Source organism: Saccopteryx bilineata, chromosome 6 (genome assembly GCF_036850765.1).
Source record: "Saccopteryx bilineata isolate mSacBil1 chromosome 6, mSacBil1_pri_phased_curated, whole genome shotgun sequence".
In the NCBI taxonomy this organism is placed as follows: Eukaryota; Metazoa; Chordata; class Mammalia; order Chiroptera; family Emballonuridae; genus Saccopteryx; species Saccopteryx bilineata.
Genome location: NC_089495.1, coordinates 70,296,449 through 70,305,053, shown reverse-complemented (window position 1 = coordinate 70,305,053; position 8,605 = coordinate 70,296,449). Strand labels below are relative to the sequence as shown.

General features: G+C 37.9%; 1 pseudogene; it reads right to left on the bottom strand.

Annotated features, from left to right (window-relative positions):
- Positions 1-536: 536 nt before the first annotated feature.
- Positions 537-656, bottom strand: LOC136309813 (small nucleolar RNA SNORA8; annotated as a pseudogene).
- Between the last annotated feature and the right edge of the window lie 7,949 nt (positions 657-8,605).

The following is an 8,605-nucleotide window of genomic DNA, read 5'->3' as shown; positions in this document are numbered from 1 at the left end:
CTACATTAGCCTCCTTCCTGGCCCACTCATGCAGCAGCCACAGAATTACAAGGTATAGAGCAGAGTAAATCCCCTCAACAAAGTTCTAGTTTTCTACATTGGGAAGATTAACAAGGTCATTCTGGATTTTTTAAGCCTTATGTGCTCCCTGGATGGCCAGTTCATTTGTGGGGTAGAGATGTTTTGAAAAATATGGGAGCGTTACTTGTCAGTCTTAATGGTTTAGTCAGTACTCAGATGCTTGATCGGGGATTAAAAAAAAATTTATAATTTACTCATTTGGTCTCTTTTTGTATAACTTTTTACCTATCATTAATGACATTTGTCTTTTCTTATTTGTTGCTTAACTGAGGTTTTATCCTATTCAAAGAAAAGCCTCCTAATTTTAGCATAATGACCTGGATAGTAGACATCCTTCCCAACACAATAATGGCATATAGGAGGTTTTTATTGTCAAATAAATGAAAAATTATAAGAAGAGTTTTAAGTCAACAAGACAAAAAAAGCCTGGGAAAATACTGTACCTTTTATTTTTATACTGTATTAATAAAACACCAGGCTTAACATGCACAAAGCCAAGAAAACCAACAATGCCAGATACTGAGTTTATAATGCACTGCCCTTTGAGCACCAAAGATGTACCTTCATGCAATGAAGTTTAAGTTTACTCTGCAGCTTGAATCCAAACATTTATGGTATCAAGAACTAACACACATAAACATTTTAAATCTGTGCAAATCAATAATATTAATGAATATGAAATATACAGACATAATTCCTTTACTGATTGATTGATTTTTAGAGAGAGTGGAAAGGAGAGCAACAGAGACAGAGAGAGAGGAGAAACATTGATTCATTGCTCCATCTATTCATGCTATTATTGGTTGATTCTTTTATGTGCTTTCACCTGGGATTGAACCCACAACTTCAGCATGTTAGGACAATGCTGAGTTACCAGGCCAGGGCCTACAGACATAATTTTAATCACTAATTTAATCAACTAGATATTTAAACAATATCCAATTAATGCCTTATACTGGACAGCTATGGTTTCAGCAACAACTTGATGATGTAGTTATTAGAAGTCTTCCATGCTATCAAGACTCTTTAATGAGTAGCCTGAAAAGAAAAGAAGAATTTTTTTCCACTGCCACATAGCCTCCTATTACAATACTCATCAAAAGACTTAAGGTTAAGGCTTAATTAGAAGTCAGACAAACCTGCTCTTCACCAGTTGCCACAACAGGAACCTCACAAGTTATCTAAGATAAATGCCGTTGACTGAACTCTGACCTTCCCCCCCCAAAAAAATCCATAGTCTGAAAACCTCATTTCCAATGTAATTGTTTTTAGAGGTAGGACCTTTAGGAAGTCATTACAGTTTAAAGAAGTTGTAACGGTGGAGCCCTCATCCTATAAGACTGTCATTGTTATAAGAAGAGGAAGAGTCATGAGGAATGCAAATACACAGAGGAAAAGGCCCCATGAGGACACAGCAGATGGCCATCTGCAAGCCAGAGGGAAACCTCAGGAGAAACCAGCCTTGCCAGCACCCAGTCTTAGACTTCCAGTCTCCACAACTGTGAGAAAACACATTTCTGCTGTTTAAACCACCTCGTCTCTTGCTGTGTAGGGGGGTGGGGGGGTGGGGGGCAGTCCTAGCACACTTACTCAATAATCAAGCAGGCACTTTTTGAGGGGTCTCTTCAAGTCATAGTTCTTTTTGCTAAGAACTATCCCAAACAAAGTGGATCCCCAAAACTCCAGATGGAAAAAGGACTGTGGCCTCATGGTTACAGGGACTCAGGTTTGTGGAGATCCCCAGGATATTTGGGACCTATCATATTTTCTTTCTGGGGAGACCAGGAATCAGAAGTGCTCATCAATCTTGAACAGGACTTGAACTTGGGTGATATAAAGGGAGGGGACAGGATTGTGTTGTCCATGAACACAGAATATCCCACATGTCAGAGATCTACCTGATATACAATAAAAACCCTTCTTTTTTTTTTCAGTGAGTACTTAGTAGGTGCTAAATATTGCTATAAGAGTGCTCTATCTATCTATATTTATGTCTATAATAAGTATATATCATTTAATCCTTACAACAACCTTCTGAGAGAGAGAGGTTTTACAGATGAATAAACTCAGTCACAAACAAGTTAAATAGTTTGCTTACGATTAAACAGCTGGTAAGTGGTAGAGTGAGCTTCAAGTCAGGCAGCTTTGGCTCCAAAGTCCAAGTTTTTACCTACCGTCTATACCGCCTCTCTCTTTAAGAAGGGAGAGGAAGGAAAAAGGGAAGAAGATGAAGATGAAGAGGAAACCCAGCCAATTTTATTTTCAGAAATCCCTTTATAATTACAGGTTTAACAATAACAGATTTCACTCTTTGCAAACAACACTACAAATCCTTAATCTGCAGTGACAGACCTTGCCAGGGCCCAGCTGAACCGTCATGAGGCAGGGCCAGCATGAAGCCCCAAGCTCATGCCATGGCAGCCTCTCTTCATTTCTACCTCCAAGCTGCTCTGTGCTCCTACAGAACTCATTACTGTAAACCTTCATGCAGTGACCAACAACTCAAGAGTCACGATAGGCTGGAAAGGAGGGGGCATTTGCCATGTGAGAGTAGACATAAGAAACGTGTTAGCATGAATGAAAATGTGAATCAGCAGAAACCCAAGAGGAAGCACGCCCGAACATTTCAGTATTTTAGAGTTTAGTAATTGAGATAGTTTCCAGACGTGTTCCTGGAATGTCCATAGTCTTACTAAGGTTTATCTGATTAGTCAATTAGCTTTGAATGCTCGGCATTTGGAGTTTCTCCCTCGCGTATGAGATAAACTGCTTTTAACTGAGAGTTTGGCAAACTTTGTGGGTGGAAAGCCCAAAGAACGTTAAGATGTACTCATTTTTTTTTTACTCATTTTCCATTTAAAGTTTTACTAAAGAAAAAAGAGAAAAGTAAATGATACAGGGATCAGATCCAAATATCCTTCTAAGATTAAATACGTAGAATTTAATTTTAGAGATATGATAAAAAGTATAGCAGGATAGATTTCTTTGGTCAGTTATTGCTTTATTTTACTCAACAATTTTATGGCTTTATGGTGAAGCTCTAGACCTAATATTACAAAGGAACGCTCACTCAATGCTTTTGAATAGCAGTCAGTGACAAATCTATAAAGTAAGAAATGTCTAATTATAAAAAATAACTTTCGAATATGTTTAAATGTCAACATACTAAATTTAGAAGTTACAAAACAACCAAAGACACACATACCTAAACTACGGACCCCAATGGGTCGGGGGCAGTGGAGGAAAGAAGGGTGTCTTTAAAAAAAAAAAAAAGAAATCTTGGGCCATTCTTTGCCTAACACTGTGAGAATGCCAAGTAAACCAATTGTTTCAAAATTGTTGAGCCTGGGGAGGATATGCATCTCCTGGATGGAGCTGAAAGGAGGTGGGCTTACCTAGAGGGAAAACTGAAGTGTCCTGATGTGGTTTAAAGGAAGAAAAGGAAGAAGAAAGGTAGGTCAAGACCCAGAAAATAAATATACATTCTGTGTCAAAGTATGGAGTATGGCAGTTCTCTGGGCTTTCCTATTAGATATACTGCTAGAATTCTAGAGATTTCTTCAGGCTACTCAAAAAAAAAGTAGTTTGTTTTTTCCTAAAGCTTTGGTATAGGCAAAACCAAATTATACACTAATTTGTACATAGCTTATTTGCACATAGCTACAAAACGTACCTGAGTTTTTTTTAACCAGTGCAGGACATCCCATATGTCCCCAAAATAGAGAGCAGCTTTAAAATTAATCATGAGAATCCTGGAGCATATAAATGGGGATGCATTTAGATCTTGCTTGAACCGAATTTGCCCCACCAGTTGACCTGTTAAAGCATCCCTTCACCCATCTATGTTTTTATGTGGTATTACATGGCAGCTACTCTACAGAATATTTTTCAAAAGACTGCCCCACTGTATTTTCAGTTTGGAATTTTAATATTCCGAGATCGAAGTCATATCTGTATTGAAAAAAGTGTTGGTTTCATATTTAACATACTCATATACATTTTTTTATCACAAGATTCCTATCATCTTTCAGATGCATTTCACGTAAATTAAGCTTAACCAGTTTAACTTCTTGAATGGAAAAATCACTAATGATGAAACAGGTTTTGTAGGGGCTGCAGAATCGGCTTAAATTTCTGTTGGTTTTAATTATGCACATCCTTGTCATCTAAAAAGAGGATGAGTTAAAGGAAGAGAAAAAGGAAGCGTATGAAATGATGAAAACCCAATGCTGTTGTTAATTCCACTCCATCTTAAACTCTTCTTCCCAGACCATACCTGGAATTCTAAACAACCCCCAATCTGACACCTCACTTTCTTGAATTACAGTTGCATTCCTTAAAACCGGTGACTGTCACAATGAAAGAGAAAAGGGTCTCAGGAGGAAGTAGCTGTCAAGGATGGCTAGACTAGAAATTTTACTTATCTTGACAGCGGTTTTGACTGTAATGGATAAACCCCCAGGATTAGTGTTTGCCAACTTTCGTCTTTTCCTACCTCTCCCTCTTTTAAACAAATGTCTGGATCCCTGTGATGTTGTTCTATTGTCTGGAGACATTTTTGTTTGTAACAACTGGGAAAGGGGGCGGGGGTGTGCTCCTGGTGTGTAGTGTGTAAAAGTCAGAAATCATACTAAACATCTTACAATGCCCTAGACAACATTCCTCCCCCCTCCCCTCAAAAAAGAAAAAAACCCCAGAATTTTCCAGTCCAACATGTCAATAATGCCAAGGCTGAGAAGCTGTTTTATTCTTACCTTACCAATACCAGAGCATGCACGTGAACTAAAAGCAGCATCAGTTTTGCCTTAACTTGTGCTCTTGTCACAGTTTGACTTCTTTAACATTAAATGAGTGGACAATATCTCCTTCTTTAAAGAAAATATTATTCTGTGATTAAGATATTGTTATCTTCTGAGTTATAACAAATAAAATAAAGTATAGCTGACTCAGGCATGAGGCTAGTGAATAAAAAAAATTGCTTGCTGCTGTTGAATAATAATAATTTGCAGCCAACTAAGTCATTCTTGGCCCTGGCTAAAAATTCAAGTTACCTGGGAAGATTTTTTAGGTACTGGTGCCAGTGCCTCACCACCTGGAGATGCTGGTTTAATTGGTCTCAGTTTTGACTTGAGCTTAGATGGCTTTCAAAGCTCACCAGCAGTTGTAATGTCCAGTCAGGGATGAGAACCACTCATTCTAGCCCGTGGGCACCACTGGTCTGCCAATAGGTTCAGGAATTCATTGAATGGACCGGGTGAGGTTCACATTTTGGCAATGAACTACATAAATAAAACAGTTCAGGAATTCGCTTGGTGTCCTAATCTGATCAGGTTTCTCTGGATAGGGTTAAAGAGTGAACCCCAAGGTATCTCTCAAATCCATCAGTCCCTACAAACTGCAATCTGAAGGACTCGCACAGAGAATCTAAGCTCTCCACATTCAAAATAACTCCATATATGAATGCTAGGTGAGCATACTGTGCTAACTTTTCGGGTATGTTTACTCTTTCTTTGCATTGTTCTTTTTATACCATATGAGGTGGGAGAAGAACCGGTTCAGCTCTTACTTATTAACTGCTATATTGAACAATGCATTTTCAACAGTGTGATTGGGATGCTTTCTAAAATCAAAATAGTGGGAAATATATTTTCAAAAGCTACTGTTTCTTCTTCTCTTCCAGTAATCCCCTGGAATGAAAAAGATGGCTTTTTCCCTTTGCATTTTTTCACTCCTTCCAAATGCCAGCCTCTAAGCTAAGCCTTAACAGTAAGCATAGATATTTTCTCTACAAATTTGGAAGAGCCCATGATGAGGTCTTCCTGGTGCTGTTGTTGAAATGTTAAGACTAGTGAATGTGCATGCTTCAGGGAGCGGTTCTGTAGAAGGAATTAGGATATCCTCATGAAAGTTAGCAATTCCCAGCCTTGCTCTCTACAGCAGTGGTCCCCAACCTTTTTTGGGCCACAGACCAGTTTAATGTCAGAAAATATTTTCACAGACCGGCCTTTAGGGTGGGAGGGATAAATGTATCATGTGACCGAGACAAGCGTCAAGAGTGAGTCTTAGACGGATGTAACAGAGGGAATCTGGTCATTTTAAAAAAATAAAACATCGTTCAGACTTAAATATAAATAAAATGGAAATACTGTAAGTTATTTATTTTTCTTTGCGGACTGGTACCAAACAGCCCACGGACCAGTACCTGTCCACGGCCCGGGGGTTGGGGACCACTGCTCTACAGAACTTGCTACCTTTCAAGCCCATCATTTTGTTGCAGGTCATGCCCCTGTCCATCCCATCTGAAGTGATAGGCTATGACTCAGTCTTGAAACCAGGCAAAAGAAGTGTTTGAAATGAACTCGTTTAATGTTTGCAAAAATTTTATTCTTCTAATAAAAACACATATATATACTAAAGTAGACAAACTCAAGGGCTGTAGGCAAGCTTAATTGTTCAACATTAATTCGGAAAAGCACCAGTACTCAATTATTATAGGTGTTTTATTTGCAGGATAATTTATATCAAGTACAAAGTATAACATATGAAAACCTGATAGGAAATAATATATAATTATTACTAACTCCAGACAACACTAGAAAGTGTCACCAGTCATTTAGAGCAACATGTGTTTTCCATCAGGTCATCTCAGGATATACTGAGAATTGAGAAAGGCAACAGCATCAAACCAATGAGACCACGCAATGCTCTAGTGGCCAGCTGACTCTTCCTATTATACCCTCCGCTAATTTTAAGGCAACTCTCAAGAACGTTAGGAGAAAGAAGATTACATGCAGAATTGTATATTATTAGTTATCAAGCACTATTATTCTTTCAAGTAACCGTGTTAGTTATGCTTTATGGAAGATTTAGCTAGAAGAGGTAGTCAACACAGAACATAGAATCGCAGAGATCAAAAGGATGTGAGGGAGTGGTGGTCAAGGCCTCTGACTCATCTCTCATAAACCCAAAAGAGAAAAATGTCTCTGTCAGCTCATTCTTAGGACCTAGAGAATAGCATCCTCCTCTCGGTTAACTCTTAGACATAATACATTTAGGTATTTTTAGTCTTTTTCTTGCCATTATCTGCCTCTGAACTTTAATAAATGGGAGTACTCGAAAATTCAGCATAACTGTGAAAGAACAATATGATCAACTATAAAAAGCAAAAATTTGAGAATCAGACAAGTGAACTTAAACAATGATTCTCGCACTTCCTAGCTGTTATCACTGGCAAATTTTTAAACTTCTCTGAATCTCATGCTTCTCTATTAGAAATAAAAACATCTGGTCACCTACAGTTCACCATTCTGTGAGAGTCGCAGGCAAGGCCTCTGACACAGCGAAAGTGCCTGCTGTTGTGACTCTCCCTGCATTCTTCTCTTGTTCCCAAGTATTACTTGTTTGTACTACTCTTCCTGGGTCCTTAGGTCCTCTGCTCCAATAACAGAAGTGGGGTTTGACCATGCAGAAATAGAATTGGGCACATGACCTATACAGAGTAAGAACAGGAATTTGGGAAGCTGGGAAGTGAGTGATCATTCATTAGTTGGAAGAAAATAAGAAGGTTGATGGGAACCTCCGATTGTGGTACTAAAACTCTGTCCTCACTTCTTCTTGGACTTCTTTGCTCCCTCCACAATAGAATGCTTTCATATAGTTCTTGGAAACTGAAAATTTTAAATTTTGAATTTTCAGAAGAAGAAAACAATATTGTATCTTTAGATAAGTTTGCCTTTAGAATTTCTTTAAAAATTTTCCCTTTGATTGAATTTCATTTTCTATTTAGTTTCAATATTGCATAATATGTGTAAGAATCACCTTTTTTCTATTAAAAAGTGAATATTTTTCTTTTGTTATTGATAAAATTTGAGACAGTCAACATTCCAGGCTTTACAAAGTACACATGTTTGGTTAGTTTATTGATAAAATTAAGATTAATAATACCTACGTCGCCTGACCTGTGGTGGCGCAGTGGATAAAGCGTCGACCTGGAAATGCTGAGGTTGCCGGTTCGAAACCCTGGGCTTGCCTGGTCAAGGCACATATGGGAGTTGATGCTTCCAGCTCCTCCCCCCTTCTCTCTTTCTCTGTCTCTCTCCTCTCTAAAATGAATAAATAAAATAAAAAAAAATACCTACGCCAAAATAATTATTGTTGTAATATTTAAATTAAGTATTTAAGTGCATATAAAGCTTAACATATAGTATGTACTCAATAAATGTTTGTTTACTTCCACCTTCATACAGTGGTTACTCAACATATATTTCTTTTCTACTACAAATGATTTGAAGTAAAAAGGTAGAGAAGTATTAATATTTCTTCAAATTTGTAGTCCAAATTGTTGGTTTCTTTATCTTGCAGACTTCCATATAACTTTGAGCTGCCATTAAACTAACAGAATACCTCTAGGAGACTCACAAAGCTAAAATTCAGTACTTTGTAAGCAGAGTATGCCTCAGTATTTGGGGTTCGCTTTCTTAGTAAGTTCTGACTAAGCAAAGAAGTACACAGGATCCTATTAAGA